This window comes from Herpailurus yagouaroundi, unplaced genomic scaffold, assembly GCF_014898765.1.
Source record: "Herpailurus yagouaroundi ecotype Mexico unplaced genomic scaffold, PumYag 142, whole genome shotgun sequence".
Lineage (NCBI taxonomy): Eukaryota > Metazoa > Chordata > Mammalia > Carnivora > Felidae > Herpailurus > Herpailurus yagouaroundi.
In genome coordinates, this window is record NW_024412397.1 from 34226919 (window position 1) to 34246543 (window position 19625).

Consider the following 19625-nt stretch of genomic DNA (forward strand, 5'->3'; position numbering starts at 1 on the left):
AAAAAAAAAAAAAAAAAGAAACTCCTAGAGTCAAGGCTGAGTCTTCTGTGCATTTTTTACCTATGGCAGACCCACTAGTCTTACCGCCACCTCTTGTCTATAATAGTTGCTCCATAAACATTTGTTAAATGAATGAATAAATGAATGAACAAATGGATAAATGTGCAAATTTCAAGAATGGCCTTACAAGCTGGCATACCGCATTTTGCAAAAGTACTTCTTACCATTTCTTTTGAAACTATATGTTGTACAGAAATTGGAGGGTTATTTAAAAGCTCCTGAATAATTAAAAATATCTACTCATAGAAATATAAATGAAGAACCCAACCTTCATTTGGACTGTGTCTATTGTGCTTCAAATGTAAGTTTATTTAAAAAAAAAAAAAACAACAAACAAGTTGTTTAATAGCCTACAAAAAAATTGACTAAAACTTTTTTTTTAATCAATTCATTATCTTAGAGTTTGGCAGACATACTCTTAGAGATTTCAGACAGGTAGGCAGGCAAATAAAAACTAGGTGCACCCTCAGCTCTATACCTAGAGATGCTGAAAGCCTAGTAAATATACAACATTCCTCTGTAAGTTTTTTACTCAGGCTCACGCACAAGAAGTTATGCCTAAATTTTTGTATCTGGTTTTCCATATCTTGCAGATATTTTAAATTTATTCTCCCTGCCCAGCTTCTGTCCCAAATCAAAAAATATGCAGAGGAAACCAACGCACTGGCATTTTCTTTAACTTCTGCTGTGTTTCATTCATCTGTGAGCTAAACTAGAATGAGTTCCAAAGACTCGGAAAGGATTAGGTTAAGATATAATCTTAAAAATACTTAATAAACATAGGGAACTGGAACACATAGCATCTAGCCAGGAATCCAACTGACTTCTACTCAAAGTGGCCCCCTATGATAAGCCTACAGGCTTGCCGTGTGTGAATCCACAGATTTGATTATATTATCCCTCCATTTCCTTAGCCACAGGGGTAGAGATTTTGCCGGCATGTCTCAATACCAATCCAAACAATGATATGACTTACTACTTACAGTCATAGTGCACATTCCTCATCAGAAAGCTTCATGAATGGAAGCTCATTAATCAAGCAGTCATCCTGAGAGGCAGACTGGAGGCAGGATCTGAGCTTGGAAGGTGTCCGGAAACTGCCAGGTACAGGAAGCATACATTTACTAACTTGTCCATCAGTGCCTGGATGCCAATAGGTCTTCCTAAACAATCTAATACTCCAGTTCTCGTTTCTGCATCTTTAAATATTTTATAGCCTGTATATATCATATCTAAGACAGATCTTAACCTATGCCCTTAGACATCTACCTGAAATCCATGTTAGCACATATCAAGTCAGGGGCTTTGGGCAACTTATTTACATGTTTTGATCTTTAATTTTTTCATCTGTAAAACTGTGATCTTTGTTATTTAGAGTTGCTGAGAAGATTTTATAAGATGACATAAGCAAAGAACCTAGTAAGGTCAAATTACACTGCTTTCAGTTAATCCCTTGAGAAAAAAAAAAATGTGCTACACTTGCTTCTCCCAAACAAGATCATTTCTCTATCATTTTGGTCATAACATCATCATTATCCTTATCTTCATATTTACTTCACTGAGTGTGGGTTTTTGCCATGCTATCCCATGTGTCTGTGTGAATGTGTGTGTATATATTTATATATAGTTAATCTCCTTTAGTCTGTGGATGTATATAAAGTTAATAAACAGCATATAAATATATAAAGTTAGATGGGATTCATTAACATTAAACAAATAATATTTACATTGACTCTATGAATGAATAGTGTTCTCATTTTACAGCTGAGGAAACCAAATCTGCGCGAAATTAAGAAACATGAGTAGTGTTAGGTGACTAGACAATATCTAAGCTGAATTCTGATCAGGCTTTTTAACTCCAGTGTCTACCTGCTGCCTTCTAATGAAAGGCACCATTTGCCGCAGAATGTCTACAAGGAGTAGAGACTATGGATTATGAGACAATCAGATCATTGGACTTATATTAGCTGCTAATTTCACTTGGAAGTAAGAACTGGGTTCTCATTCTGCAACCAATGGGTTGGACCAACTTGGACATGTAATTTAATTTCTTAGGTGCCCAATCTCTGAATTGTGGGAATGTAAGAGATAATCTTCAAACCTTCCTAATCGTGTAAGCTACTGATAATTAATATATATTTGAAAATATACTAGAAATAGAATGTGCAATATAGGATAATGAATTGCACTCAAAATTTTACAGACAGGAATGTTTTGTTTCACTTCTTATCTATGCACACAAGAACATATTCCCCAAAATTATATATCTCAAGATTCTTTCCATGGAATAGAAGTGTTTGATAGATGTGTACAGACCCTTATAGTAAGCAACTGTTCTCCATCAATATGTTTCATGTGAATATTCTCAATCACTCAGTGAGGGAAATGGGCACGTTCAATACCCCTTTGGAAATGAGAATATTTTGCCTTTGAGAGTTTGAATGAACTCCTGTTTGTGAGTGTATTTGTCTTCCTCAGGACTCAGTCACTACTGTAGTGGGTTGAATAATGTCCCCACGAAATTTATATCTACTTGCAAGTTCACATTATGAACTACACATAGAGTCCTTACAGGTGTATAATTAATTTAGTTAAGAAGAGGTTACACTGGTAAAAGTGGTGCCTTAAATGTAATATTACTCCCTTATACGAAGAGGGGAAAAGACAAGGACATGGCTGGGTAATGGTAGAGATAGTGCAAAGGGGAGGGAATGGGATGGCTTTACAACCTACTGGTGGCAAATCCTGGAGGTGAGTAAGCTGCCATGATAGAAGATTGGATTTAGAAAGAGGAATGCTTAAAGTTGAGATTTGGAGGGTGAACTTATTGGTAATGGTTTGACAATGAGATTTGGTCATTGAGGTGAGGTGGAAGAAAAGATCATTTGAAATGCAGAAGAAAAACAAAATGAGGAGCCAAACACTTTATATTCATTTCTAAGGACTGTTTCTAAGACAGTCCTTGGGTGTGGCTGTGTATGTCATCTCCCACTCAGCCTGGAAGGACAGACACTGTGTCCCAGCTGTCTTCATATTACTAGTGCTTGTCATAATCCTGGTGTTGAAGAACTCAAGAAGAGCTTGCTGCAGGACTGAATTATTGGAATTATTAACATATTATCTATTTCTTATTAAACTGATTTCTAAAGGAGTTTCTGCTCCAAGTGACTGGTGCCATGCCAGCGTGTTAACACTCATGATGTAACTGGAAGTGGACAAGAACAACACACACACACACACACACACACACTCACACATACGCACTTAACCAGTGATTCTGTATTTTGGAAAAGCACAGTATAATGACACATAAGTGACCCAAAGTAATGCAAGCAGGGGGAGAGGTAGTGTGTCAGTCTGTGACCCAACACATCAGGATTCTGCTGTCAGCAGGAGGTTTCATGGCAGAAAAAGAGGTTGAAAGCCACTTTCTCCATAAGTAGTATGTTTATGTATTATTCACAGTAGCAAATAATTGCAAAATGTCAACATTTCATTTTCCTCTTAAGAGCTTCTTTTGATTAGTGACCTAATTAACCATTAAGAAGAAAAGGTTTTTTAAGTGTAAATATGAAAAGAGGGAGTGTTTCCTAGAAGCAATTTGTGATCTTAAAATGTCACAGGCAGGCGCATCACGGAGGTGCTACCAGCCAGCACTTTTCAAAATATGACTCTGTGTCAGAAGCGTGTGGTGTGGATTGTTTGGTTTGGGTTTGTTTTTTTTTTTTTTTTTTGTCTTTATTCTGAAACGAGCAATGCAAATATAGATATGGTTGCCCAAGAGATTTCCTTCCCTTTTTGAAAACCCTTCAACATAGTCTCTGACAGCCTTGGAAAGGTTGTTTTTAATCTATTTAATTTGAGGCTGTATTCTCCACAGATAATGACACATTTTCTCTTTCACTTCGTGAGTATATATGAAAAAAAAATGCAGAACTGCCACACACACAGCACATTCACACTTACCTACGTATATAAGAAATGCACAACTAAACACGTCCATATACACACGTATAACACACACAATACAATGCACACAAAATGCACCCATGACACATATGAACATACTCAACACATACACACAATGCACACATTGTATGTGTATGCTCTCACAATCATAACACATGCATACTTCGACATACTGATACAAACATGAGACCCACGTGTGTATAATCACATGGCATATTTATATATGAATTTTAAAGGCATCTCCTGAAGACCTTATTTCACATGTCAAAGTGTGACATCTCCTGGGAGATCTCAGCTGGAAACATTTCTGAAACAGCCCTTTCTCACAGTTGACAGTAACCTGACCTTTCCTGCCAGCTGCCCACAGGGACCAGGGATGAGCAAGATGCATAAAATGGGAAAACACAAACAAACAACATCTCGAACCATGTAACTTTCTTTTAAAAAGATCCAAGTCAGTTTTAAGTATAGTCTACCTGACTTCAACCCCATAACGAAATAATGAAGTTATGTTATCAGAAAAAAGATATAAGAATCCCTCTTTAGGGGGAGAGTCTAGAAAATACACCATATTATACAAAATAACACAGACTAAATTATTTTATAAATTTTACTACAGCAAAAAATGAACAAAATCTTAGCTATAGTGAAACCCATCAACCTGTTCTGTAGTATTTTACACACACACACACCCCCACACACACACAGTCTTTGTAAATAAATCTTTCAAGGCAAGTGATTTCTCTTTTCTTTTTCCTTCTGAACCACCAAGTATAAATGGCATGTGCTAATAATTTTTGGTGAATAAGTGAATCTCTCTTTACGAATAAGAATTCAGAGTGAATTAAAGCCTTGAGTAGTATGTATACTGTGTAACTCATTTAGCAACTACTGAGACGCTACCACATGCCAGGCACTGCACAAGACCTTATTAGGTAGCAAATATGAGAAAATCCCCACTTTTCAGGGCCCCCAGGCTAAAAGGAGAGACACAGGTTACAGTAATTTGAGGTCAGTGGTATAAAAGAAGGCACAGGGAACCACTAGAAAACAAGGAAAATCCCAGCACACTCCTCCATCTCAGGTCCTTCCACACTCCCTGAACACAGCGTAATTCCTAGAAACAGGCACTCAAAGACCTATGAACGGAGACAAAGACAGTCACATGGATGGCAAGGAATCAGAAATACATACTGCAACATCACAATGCCTGTTGAGCGTTGTAAACACACACTTAGCTGCAAATTTCCACAGGAAATATAAACTGTTTACAAAGACTTTCCAGATCTCAGTTTGGATAGTATCACGCTCATCCAGTTAAATTCTGTAAAGCCAACTTAACTATATTGGGATGACTATGCTCCCCTATTTCTATTTCCTATTTGTGTCTCTACCTTAGACCTCCAGCTCGTAAGCGTTCCTGATGCTGAAAGTCTTTTGCATGTCTATATGGATATGTATCTGCCTATGCCTCTGCATATGTACATGTCTGTCTGTCTGTCTGTGTGAGTACATATACACCTATGTATGTATATAGGCATAGCCTCCGGCTGTTTGTTCTTGATCAATTAGCTCCACTATGCACCTCTGAGTGTCTGAGAAAGGATCATTCCAGAGATCACCAGACTTCCCCTGGTTCAAACACTGGCACTTGCAAAGGTCAGGAGGAATAGCTTGTGCCATACCTTCTCTTTGGGAAAGATCATCTCTAGAAACAGCAGAAGATACCCTTATAAACAGCAGAAAATGCCCCTATGAGGTTGAGTATACCCTCATGCAACGAGTGAGGCCATGCATTCTGGTTCTGAGCAGGCAACCAGTACCCATTATTGGGAAAAATGACCATTCCGTCCTATACTTTTAGCAATTGATCAATTTTATCTGGTCTGTGCCATTTCTTTACTTTTCGGCTTAAACCTATATCTGACCCTCAGCCTATGGACTCTCTAACCATGTGGATGAAGGTAGTATTGTTAAATACTCTACTAATGAGGTGGAGACAACATGCCTTACCAATCACATGTTGCTAATGACAGCTCCTTACTCAACTGCTGAAAAAATATCCTTAGAAAATTTAGGCATGTGACAATAGTGACAATACTGACAAGAGGAAGGCCTCAGCAGGTGGTCCAGCAAGACTATTCTCGAAAGCATCTTCTTGCAGGCAGTGCTAATTGAGCTACCTAACATGTTCAATTCCGACTTTTGCCCTAGAAGATGTTTTTTTCCCTTCTGAATTTTAGGTAAGAGACAATGGACCAGTGAAGATGAACTAAAGCTACTCTTTCCCCTAAACTTCGTGTAGTGTCTTTGCAAATGGAGATTCCAACCGATGCCTAAGCCACTCGAATCATTTTATTTCATATCTATAATTCTCTCAGAAAGCTTTGGTAATCCATGATGCAAGCATGACATTGCTGACAGTACTATTGGTAGGAGGAGTACAGGAGAAGTGTAACGCCAGGTGTTAAAAATTCATGGAGAACATCAGTGGGGGAAAAAAACAAAGCCAAGAAAAAATGTCGGATGTACATATTAGAAATTCTCTGGATTCTGTCTGTTAAAGGAAAAGGAAACTTATCTTTAATCGTTTGTAAAAGGAAAGAATTAAAAGAAACAAGGTTTTTGGTCCCAATAGCCTCCTATCTCCACCATCCACAGGGCTCTATTAGAAGCCTGTGACAGCCTCTGCGTGGGGAAGATAATGTCACTATCCAGAAAGGACCAGCAATGGGCTGATTTTTCACACATGCTTCAGACTCCTGTAACCAGACAATGCCCAAGCAGGCTGTGCAGAAGGAAGATTGGCAAATCACGAAAGCAGAGACTGATTTTCTCCTTTATTGCCTAAAAGCAGATGAAATAATCCTTACATAACAAGCAGCCAGCAATTCTGTACCAATTGCCTGAGCCTCAATCAGTCTTTCCTCATGGTTATAGTATCTTTCAGTCTGATTTCAAATCTAACTCTCTTTTGGTTACTGAGCAAAGCCAGATGACTCCTCGGAGCCCCTGACTGTAGCATGTGAGGGAAGATGCCCTCACTAAAGGCCCTTTTCATCCTATCAGCGCTGGCTAAAATGCCTTTTATTTTTATATTCTATTAGTTACTGCTGAATGTACATCAGTTCCTAGGTTAGTTGCTGCAAAACTCATGTCCCCAAAGATCTCCAAGAATAGATCCCAGCGATCGTTAGGCTCACCAATTAGTAATTTAAAATTTATGGAAGTGAGACATTTAAAACCATGGTTCCTGTGGACACAGATGCCCATAGCAAACTTACTCTTGGAGTAAAATATCTATCTTTTTGGAATGATTCCACTTGTATTCTGTTCGAGGATAAAGGGGAAAATGTCAATTCTTAATCACATCTTCTCCTTTCCTAGAAGAAGTTGGTCCAGGAGGTCAAAGCAGCTGCAAGGCTGACACACGGAGTTTCATTTTGCAAGAGGTGCAACCCTATGCTGGTTTGAGAAATGCGGCCACTGCCCTTTCTGCTTTATCTACAGAATTTACTCCTAAGCTGTCTATTTCTTTTCACCTCCACTGACACTCAGTTGAGGTGCCATCACCTCTCAGCTGGACATCATCAAGACACGTGCAACTGGCATCGCTGCTATTATTCTTGCCAATCTACAATCCTTTCTCCATAGCAGCAGTTACTTTGAATTATGTCACTTTCGTGTCTGAGTCTCACCAATGACTTCTTATTTCCCTTAGAATGAAATCTAGCTCCATATCCCAGCTACTAGTGGCCTCCTAGGCCTCATGATGAACAACTCCCTGCCTTTTCCATTATATTCTACTCTCCTTGGCTTTGTTTGCATTTTTACCAACAGAACCCTTTAGCTCTATTTTTAGGCTTTGCACGTGCTATTACCTCTGCCTGAGCCAGTACCTCAGTATTAGTTCAGACACTCCCTCTTCAGGGAAGCCGCCTCTGATCCCCCATTTAGGCTTCACTACCTGTGACATAAACCTAAGTATTACCTTTATAGTACTCAGTGCTGATAGGAATTGTGAGCACACAGGCAATGATGGTTACCCAATGGTATTGTCTCTGTAAATATTTAATGAAATCTGATCTGAACTTCTATCACGGAATTATAACTTTATTAGTATAACTGTTAAACTTTGATATGCTGTCTACATCTAAAGTTGTTGCAATCACATAATCCCATGGTTGAACATTGAGTTATTTGGAAAGATTTTAAGATACAATGTTTTCCAGTAAAAAATTCTAGTATGCTGTCAAAGCATATGGCCTGCACTAGGCAAAGAATAACATGATTGTGAGCATAGAATGGACCAGGCTCCTAGCAATATGCCATAAAAACTTGCCACTCCAATGATATGTGACCTTTATAGCTTGTAGCTTTTAAAATCATATTCTTACCCAGTGCTGCATGTCACTCTCATTAAAATAACAATTAACCCTATACACTGCTGAGTGGCATTAGTATCTTTTACAAGAAAAGCACATGATTTCATTTCATGCAAAATGAATATAAAAGGTCATGCAAATAACTCAACTGTTTTCTTTCTATAAGTCACCATATGAGCTAGAAGAAAACCAGCACAACTTAATTCACAGGAACATAAGCCAACACCTTCATGAGGAAGATTAAAAAGTGAAGGAAATAGAAGCCAGAAAATCTTACCTGTAGAGAGGCATGCAAAAGATGCAGAATTAGATACCGGAAGCCATGTATGATAGATGGATGGAAATCCCAATCTGTGCATGGGTGAAAATTCAAACATTCCCCAGACAGGATGGATTTATTCTTCTGCTTTATTAAACTCAGACTCGCAGCCCTGGGTCATTTGCATTTGCATTAATGACTTTATATTAATGCAATAGCTTCATTACTGCATATAGCCATTATTTGATTATCCAATTGACAGATAGGTGTTCTGTTTTTAATAATGATAATAAACACATTTGAATTTGAAGGTGTTGGAGTTAAGCTAACAAGTCCAACAACTATTTGGAAGTCTTAGGAACAGGATAAAAAGAAATATTTTATTTATAAATAGTTGACAGAGAACTCCATTGTGTAATCTCATTTTCATAAAAATGCAAAGACAGGAAGGTAGTTGTATATTTCAAACTTCTGACTTATTTGGAAATAAATGCTATATGGCATGATTAAAAACCTAATTCTGTGTTGATTAGGGTTTGAATTCAGAAACTGTTTTCTTTTTCAAGTGGAAAAATCATGGACAATGTCCTCAAATACAAATAGATTTCTAATAGATTCCTTAATATTCCTGTAACAAGTGTATGTTGTGGAAATAAGCCACACAATTTAGCACTTGATTAAAATTGTGCATAGGCGTATCATTTGTCAGAGCATAGTTTGATAGATGAAATTAAAGTATTAATAAATGTGTATATTGTCAGAAAGACCTTCGAATTCATATAGTGCAAGTTCCCAACTAATATGAAGCCCTCATACGGCACAGATAAATATGGTCATTTAGTTCAGCTATAAGATTTCTAGTTATGGCGTCACCATCATGTCTCACATTATATAACTCTAAGTCCAGTGGATCCCTGCAGCACATTCCTTTACCCTCTTTGGCGGTACTCACTATATGCATTCCTCTTCTATGTACAACCCTCAAAATATTTTGAGAGACCTGTTTTCTGACAAACGCCTCAACGATTCCTCATAAGATAAAGTTTCTAGTTGCTTAATTAGAAAACTAGTTCCTAGTTCAATATCTTTCCTGAATTCATTTTTGATGGGTTTGGTTTATAACTAAAATATGGTGTGTGGAATTAAGTGCAGTTCTTTAACCATGGTCTATTACTTTTTTGATGTCAAGGTGCCATAATTCTACTAATGTAACTCAAATTTTGTCAGTCTTTAAATAACAACATACCTCATCATTGGCCGTATTATCTAGCAGTCAAAATATCTCTTATTGTTTTTCTAATGATCACATCTAAATCTTGCAAATCTCTTCACCAGAATGTGGTGATTGTACTTGATGTAAAGTCTGAAAGAACCAACATGTGAACCATCCATGCTGCCTAGTAGAGCCTCCCCTGATTTCCCTACTCTACATTCATCGATCATTTGGTTATCTGATTGGGTTTGTGTCATTTACACTCTTTTATATACCCAAAAGGTTTACTTTGTCTCTCCCAGTCTTACCGAACTTTTAAAGCTCATATCAGGTGTTTCTATAATGTCGTATTTTCTGATCAGGCCAGTCCACGTGTCCTTATTCTTTCCTCTGAATTTTCATAGCAAAAACCATCAATTCCCTTTGAGATTAATCACACATAATTCTGCATCACAATGGAGCTTTTCACAAATACATTCCTTGACAGCCCAGCTAGAACATAAAATGTTTGAAGGAAGGGATCTTCTGCTTTGAATTTTCCCTAGACTGTTGCAATGAAGAATCAAGTAAACAAAAGCCACTTGATAATTGCTTGATGAGCAGTAACAAAAATGAAAAAGATTTGTCTATCACTGTAGCTAAGAAAAAACTAGACTTGGGTCTTCACCTTGAAGGGACCTTGTCATAGATGTATGAAGCTTCTTCTCCTTTCAGGTTGATTTGATCTTGGGCTTAAGTATTGGACTGCAGAAGGCATTACACAGGGAGAAAGTAGTTCTAATCATTATTTCTGGATTATCTACTCTGCTCATTGTCAAAAATATAATGTCACTTGTTCAACATTTTCCCTTGCTATACATACAGCATTTAAACATGTTTTAATGTAGGAAGATGTTTGCATAATATAGGTCTTGTGGACTCTAGGTATTGTTCTCTTTTTCATGAAGTTTCCAAATCTTCACACAATGTGGTAAGTATGAACTGTTCTAACAAGCACAAAGAAATAATTAAACCTTAGCATGTGTTTTGTAGGCACAGGTTTTAATTTCTGAAAACCCTGAAAGAATCAAATGTGACACCAACACAGTGTCTTTTCTCATATTCACTAAGTATTAGTTGAGTGGCTGAGTCCCGATGGGTGTGAGTGGGGGTTTACAAACTACTGCCTAGGTTATTCACGACTAATTAATTAAATTCTTCCTGACACTATCAGTGATGATACTGGTAACCCTTAAATGCACTTAGATGGACTCAAATATTGTAATGATTAGACATGCATATGTAATTCCAATTAGGAACATGGCAGAGTGATTCTAGGCACACATTTCTAGTAACTTTTCCCTATACCACCTCATCATTCTTTCTTTCAAAGTAGGTAAGGACTTGTATTTTAATAATAATAATTCTAATAATCTTCTAAAAATCCTAAGAATGAGCTACACACTGGTTCTGGATTGGCTGTGACTTTAAATTACACCTGTTGGGTGGTAGAAAATATCCTCCAGTCTCTTTTATTTATATATCGGTTTGGGGTGATAATGTTTTATTTTGACTTATTTTGAGCTTCAGCATTTCAACTAATTAAGACCAAAATAGTCAAACATTCTTATTGGCTTTGCATTTGAGAACAGTTTCTTGAAAACCTGGCTTGGATCCAAGGCAGGTTCCCCTCTCCCTGGGGTGGGGTTTTAGCACCACAGTTTTCTACTGCAACTCTGATGCAAGCCGATAAATCTCAGCAAGTTCACAAGGTTTCACACTCTATTAGAGAAGAAGTACAAAGGAGCAACAGAATTAGAGACAAATGATGTGACCAAGTGTCACAAGAAGGTTCATTAAAAATTGAAGACAAAACCTGTGAAACATTTACCTAAAAAATGTTTGCATCTTCGTAGAAAAAGGTCCATTCCGGTTTCAGTGACTGATTTGTGAGGGGTTACAATGACACAGTGAAATGGCATTCTTTGTTCACTGAAGCTGCTACCCAAACACCCCGAATTTTAAATCTCTTTCTTTTTGAAATACATTTTTCTTCTCTCTTTCTCTGAACAGTCATCGAGAGGCTTAATTAATGAATTAGTATTTGCAGAAATCTTTGATATTCCAAGATGAAAGGTTTTGCGTAAGGGTAAAGTCTCAGCACCAGCAGTAAAATGTCCTCTTGATGACAGAATGCATGAAGTGTTAAAGTGGAATACATTTGACAACTGCAATTAAATAGGTTTGATCCTGTTTTCCTCCTCTGTTTTTATCATGTACATTATTCCAGAAGATACGAGGCTAATAGGAAAGGTAAATTCTCATTGGCTAGAAATTGTTGAGATATATATATATATATATATATATATATATATATACACATACACATTCCCCAGTGGTTAAGGCAGGTGGAAAGTTTATGGGCAGCCTCTTTCTGGGGCAATAAAAGCTTCCTTTATTTCAAATTCTCTTTTTACACCAGTTGCTATTACTCTGAAAAGCTCCTGGCATTTGGAAGGCAATAAGCAGGGCATAAAATCCATTCTTTCCTGAACAGGTCCCATTCCTAGGACTGCTTTTAAACTAACTAGTTTACAGCAAAGAAACAGACAGCTGGGTCTCCTACAAAGGCTCTCAGGAAAAGCATGGGACGGGGGACCTGCTAACTGCCTAAGTGCAGTACACGGGTTGTAGATAAGTTACCGAGGATCTGTAACTCTTTTCTTACAGGAGTGAAATTCTTTGGATCTAAAATATGATTAAGTTGACAGAAGTGATGTCAGTTGTGGATATAGGAAATGACTTTTAAGTTCCCATTTTCTGCAGAATACCTCTTTCTTGGTTTAGGCTCACCAAAAGGCTCTCTTTTGAGAAAATCCCAGTGCTAGCTCCCGCTCAAGTTGGGGTAAGGATGTGAATGAATGTAGAGTTGGGGTAGATATTTATTGCCTTCCCAGGACAATAAATTCAGTGCTCTACTTGATAAAATGAAAGTCCACATTGTAGACTTGTAGTGTGAAAATCGAACTGAAACACACCTCACTGTATGTACAAATGTCTGCATCAGGCACCGCTACCCACCCACCCAGAAACCAGTTTTTCCTTGCTTCCTCAGAGGGAATGGTCACCCGTATCTCTAAGGGAGGCTGGACTACTCAAGAAGACCTGATTGATTGGAGTGTGGCACAGGAGACACATGTGGGCATCAATGGCCGGGATTCCTGAAAGGACTTTATGAATGTAAATAATAGGCGCCTGATAGAACTAGTCTTGAAGTAGCAAGACCAGTTTCCAGAACCACAGTGAAAAATATCTAAGAATAGAGGCAACCCCCAAGTCAGGGATGACTTGGAAACTGGGCCTGAATTCGGACCAATTGCCTTAAGTTGTACCTTAAATTGGATCCTGTTCATGCCTTCCGAATGACAACAGTACAAAACTTCCTCTTGAACACAGTGCCAGAACTACAAGCACCTGACAGCTGAAAGATTTAAAGCTTCTCAGTTAGTAAATATTTTAAGAGAAACAATTATAATAAATTTATGAAGTGAGCTGCTCCAGGAGGAGGATTTTTTATCCCTCAGTTTCTTCTATACGCTTTTGTGTAATAATAATATAACAGTGACATTTACCTGTCATTACTTGGTATGCAAGAATCATCGGGCAGCCTCCAATTCCATTTTTCAGGGCAGAGGAACTGAGAAATATGTTCCAGAGAAATGGAGGGGAACATGCTAGCAGAGTTCAGGGGAGGGGATTAAATGCAAGGAGTACTTGTATTTCCAAGAGGGCTTCATGTCACCTTTCGAGAGGGGGTAACTAAAGGAATTATCAGGAGATAAAATTGATAGAACCACAAGGGGAGCAGGACATGTGGCCAAGGACGTGGTTGAAGTATCGTGGACTGAGGGAGAGAAAGGCTCTCTCACTGGGGGTTGGTGATTGGCCTAAAACCAAGGTTTCCTAATGCTTTCTGTTGCCATCTGTAATCTGAAAATGTAATGTGGGCTGATTTTCTTTCTGCTCACTTAAATTGCTTCCTGCAATGTTGCTTTGGATGATTGCAAGTATGGCTATGCTATAGATAATTTCTGCATAAATGAATTGACAGTTTACGAGCATTAAAATACATATCCAAATCCTTCAAAAGCTTTATTCAAACCCATGAAACAAATGGGGTCTCTATGGGCAAAGGCATATAGAGACAGGCAATTCCATTACAAGCATCGAATAGACACTGTCTAAGCCTGTATGACCCACAGCTGGCATTGTTCAACTCAAGAAATTTAACTTGAGGCTGTACTTCAAGGTAATGAGTTATCTAGGAAGTTATCTAGGAGTTAATCCCCTACTGTTGTTAATTAGAAATAGGTAAGGGCTGGGTCCCCTAATACAATGACCTGTTGATAGAATAAAGCTGTGCAAATTCGCCAAGTCCTACATTTTGGGCTTCCACTTTGCCCCATCATTAGATTTCTAGAAATGGAAATGTCCATAGATGAAAGTTAAATTATAGTTTCTTGGAAGTCCTTGGGTGCATGGTTGGGTTTGAGGGGAGGGAGGAGGTGGTTTGGGAAATACTGCTTGCTCCCTTAGAGCCACACTAATGTCATCTGTCCAGACCTGAATAAAGCAAAGACTGTTTGCTACCTATGTGGCTATGTGTACAGTAAAATGATAATTCTTCCCATTTATCACACTTGGCAATTTGATAGATTTTGAAGGAGAGTGTTCATGCATTTTAGATGAAACGTCTGGTTAAGGGCATTATCTGTTTACTAGTTGACTAACACATCAAACTCCTCAAGCTGGCGAAGCTCTCTTTCCACATCACTGGCCTATGGGTGTCCTTTCGTTAGCTCTCAGCTCTTTCCACTCCCTATTTCAGGCAGTTGTGTGACATTTTACTCTCTTCAACCACCTCCTTCACACTCAGTTTTCTGAGACTGATAAAACAGTCCTGGAGAGTTCACTTTGTAAAAGGACTTTGTAAAATAATGCTTAGGCTTAGGAAACAGTAGAGTTACTTAGAAGAGATATTCTCAATGTCCCTGAAATTGCATTCTGGAGTGGTTAATAAACTTTGCATAAAATGTGCTTCTTCCGTTCAGGGCATGTTTATCTGCTCTGGGTTCATAGCTTTTATGTCCCGTCTCATTATCAATGCATTCTGATAATGCTCAGCCAAGAAAGTAAATTTGCCTCACAGTATGACGATGGGAAAATATGAGCCCTCAAGATGATTGTTTCTAGAATTAGCAGCCTCCTGCCAAATTCCTCAAGACTTCGATCAAATGTTTTAATTTGAAATTTTATGATGATCTGCATATTTTGAGTACAAACGATAGACAGAAACTGGAGACTCCATGTGGCTATAGTCTGTATTCATGTGAAGTCACCTACGTGTCTTCTCTTAGAAATGCATGGCTGATTTAACCATCAGTTTTTGTTTTCTCCAAGTACAGTAATTACCAACTTACTGCATTCTCTCTTACCAAATTTCAGATTCTTGTTATCAGCCTACATAGTCTCATTGCAAAATCTATGCTTCAAACATTAGTGACTATCAAAAGTTTTAGTTAATATCTTTATGAGAGTTAAATAAATAAATAAATAAATAAATGTTTGCATAATGCAACATATACGATGCATAATTGCAATGGACATTGCAAAACCAATTTGTCATTGTAAATTTTGCAGTCTACACTATAACATAGCTTATTTCATGTCTGGAAACCAGATTTTTCTTATTTCTGAATCTCTCTCTCTCTCTCCCTCTTTCTCTCTTTCACACACACATATTTGTAGAATATACAAAATTTAACTAAATCTAAATAATTACCAAAACCTACTCTTTTTTTTTATATTCTGGAAATCACTCTTCATTAAAACTTGCCTTTAAGTAAGCATAATAAACTTAAATGAAGAATCCTTCTGACAAGACCAGTCAAATAAAGTCAATTAAATTTTAACTTCTTCAACAGACCTCAACATTGGAGCTTCGTATTTCTTGACATGAAGCCAAGGTTAGTTCTGGTTTTAACAGAGTTGGTCTCCTTATAACTATTTTAATAAAGATATTTTTGAAAAATCTTATGACAGGCCATCAGCCAGAATGATACACCTCATTATCAGTAATCAGTATATATTTTAGAATGAGATATATGACTGGTGTATGTGTGTGAACAGATGTACCTTTCATCTTACTATTCCTATTTTGTTCAGGATCTTTTGGAAACTAGAAATAATGGTTATATTCCTTACAGTATTTATAATAATTGTCATATCTCTAGAACGAATCATCTTCAAAACACTTTATAATGAATATGCTCCTATTGCACTCTGGAGGAATATAAGGCACGCTAAAGTGTCTATTTTATAGTTATTTAGATCTGGATATGGGACAGGTTATTTACTCAAGATCACCACAAAATGGCTGGGACTGCACACACTATCAGCTGCAGAAGAGTCCAGGAAAAACAGGGGTTAGTGGAACACATTTCATCATGCTAGTTTAGTATTTTGCTTTTATCTCTAATATTGGGATATATTCACTAAGCAGAAAACTTGAGACAGAAGCTGTGGAAACACATATTTTATTCCTCAATAAAGATTGTTGATGCTGGCATACAAAAATAAACAAAACAACCAATGAACAAATACAGGGCAGGCAATGTGTTCAAAACCTACAGTGGGTGCTTCCTGAAAAGTCAAAGAATGTTCCAGAAGAATGTGATTCTTGTGTTTTGTGTTCCCTGGGGCATGGGACTGTTAATGGGGGTGGGGGAGCAGTGAATCTGGGCCGAGAGTATTGCATGCCTGGGGGCACAGAGGAACAAAGGAAAAAAGGATCTATGGGACTGTGGAAGGGCAGAGGAGCTAGAGATGAGGTATGAAAACAGGCAAAGTCATTGGAGGACCTGGGTGACCATGCTCAGTAACTGGGTAAGGTTGAAGGGCAACAGTGACAACTTGACCAATTGCAAAGAAAGCATCTCACAGTGAGGTATTGGGAAATGATGAGGCTGGATGAAAGAATAGTATGGTCCTGTGTGAAAAATATTTGTGGGGGTAGACAGGAAGAGGTGGGTTTGACATGATTAACAGGGACTTAAAGATTGATAGGAGAGTTTAGGTGACATTTGATTTAATGTCCAGACCAAGACACTTTTGATAATTCATGGAAAGTGTATCCCCAATAATTATGCCAATATGATAGTCATCAACCAGGACCGTCCTAGGTGACCAAGGATGTATGCTCGCCCTCAGGGTAGGGTCACACCTGTACATTCTTGCCAGCTGCAGAACCTGGAGACTAGAAGAACACATCCTTGGCCGTGTTGTTCAGGAAGACAAGAAATCTGACAACAACTTAATTTATTAATACTCACAGGAGCCTTTGCATTTTAAAAGACTCTATTTGAAGAACTGTAATGCTTTCACTCCAAATAATCACTTTCTAATGTTTGCCTGGGCTTCAACCCAGATTCATTAAATTAGAACTCTTAGGGGTAGAGCCTGTGCATTAATTTTTTAAAAAATATCCACAGATGTTTCTGATGTAGACCCAATGTTAAGAACCACTGAATTAGAATATGATCTTCTGGATAGAATTGTTCATTTCCTCAATTCCTTTGTATCAGTTCAAGTTCTTAATACATCACTTTATACTTAGTAGATTATCAACATGTATTCAGTCATTTTTTGGTAAACAAGGGACTGAGTCCCTTTGAAGGAATAAATAAGACTCATTTGGAATTGGCATATTAATTGTGTGTATGCAAATGCATGGTGCTAGGCTATTTGAAAGAAAATTCTTTCAAGTGGTTAAACAGACCTTTATAGAATCTTGTTTACATGATTAATTTATTTAGCAAACTCTTATTCACAGATAGCACAAGGGCAAACTTCAGTCCCACCACCTTCTAAATGATCACAGTATCTGTATTTGTGGGGGTCCAAATTAACGAGTTTTTACAGAACAGATTGGTGGACTGTCAAGACTGCCACACCAATAGAGGTAAGGCAAGACTTTTTATTTATTTATTTTTTTAATTTTTTTTTTAACATTTATTTATTTTTGAGAGAGAGAGAGACAGAGCATGAACGGGGGATGGGCAGAGAGAGAGGGAGACACAGAATCGGAAGCAGGCTCCAGGCTCTGAGCCATCAGCCCAGAGCCTGACGCGGGGCTCGAACTCCCGGACCGCGAGATCGTGACGTGGCTGAAGTCGGACGCTCAACCGACTGAGCCACCCACGCGCCCCAATGCAAGGCTTTTTAAACCCAGAGAATAAGTGAAGTTTTCCTAGATGGTAGCTGATCTACAAGATATTTGTATTTCATACTGCTAATAAATGTTCATTAAAACATGTTTCATTATTAATTATACGGACTAGCATTCAGAGCTCCAGTAAATTGTATCCCTATTACAATAAACGTATTTAATTACAGAAGTTCAGTAGTGACGTGTATTTTCATAAAGCGGTTTTATTAGGTGTGTCATATGGTTTAAACACCACAGAAGCAGACCTCACAATGCACGAAGATTGTTTAAACACGTCAGAGTGGAGATTACTAGATTGCTACGTGATAACTGATCACAAATTTACAATTACCACTTTTATTTTACTGTATCAAATATTGGTCTTAAAGCACGATGAACTGGCCATTGGTATTGAATAGCTGATAGGCATTGTCCATTTTGTATCTCTGAGCCAATACATCATCTGTAGTTAACCTGTGGTTCTATCTTGGCCACACATTATTAAGGTATGGTAAATCATCCCTGCCCAGAATGGGAATTACACTGGGGCATCTGGGCAGTGGACTCTCGAAGCAGTAACTGCTATACCCTTAATAAACTTGAGATTTACTTAGACATTACAGTTGCATGTTGGGGGAATGTCACCAGTATTGAGCTAGAAGAAAATAAGCCCCCACAAAGTTAAATGAGTGGCCCTAAATTACACAGCCAAATCTGGCAAGCAGATAGGGACAAAATAAGCAGAGAGAGGCAGCATTATGTACTGTGCTCAGGAGATTCAGAGGGCCAAGGAATTACAACTTGCCTCTGCAATCTAATCTACAATCCCATGACAGTGGTCAAACTATTCCACCTCCAGATTCAGTTTTCTTATACGTAAAGTAGACTAGTCCTCTCTGCCTCGCCAGCCTGATGTCAGCAAAAGGTTCACTACAGGGTCTGGTACTCAGGAAGCCTCAAACTGTGTGAATTCCCTCATTTGCCCCGAGAAACTGCGTTTTTTTCAACTTGCGATCCCTTCTGCTTTCTACCTCAGTTGCTCCTCCTTGTTCTCACAGAGGTTGTGTTCTAGGTTTATTATTTGTTCCTGGATGATAGTCTTAAGAGTGAGTCCTGCTGATGGTATTTGGGGATATTGGAAAGAGCTGCCTAGTGAGATAGAAAATCTCCCACCTCTGCGGAGGTTCTCAGCATGACCTGAATCCAATTCAGAGAATATTTAGCATATAGGCTCATGAATTGGTGAAAACTTTGAACTCAGTTGATTTCTAACTTTGCTTCATAATGGAGATTCTCTGGTGACGTTTCCTCGGCATCCAGAGTTAAGAGGGAACATTGGATAGAATTTGGTCTGACCAACTAACTTAAATGGAAGGGTGCCTCCTTCGTTTTCTATTTCCTATGACTATACTCATGCCAGACACAGGCCCTAAAACAAAATCTCATTTTACAACTGAGGGGCTTTGGAGACCTGGAGAGGTGGAATGACTCGTC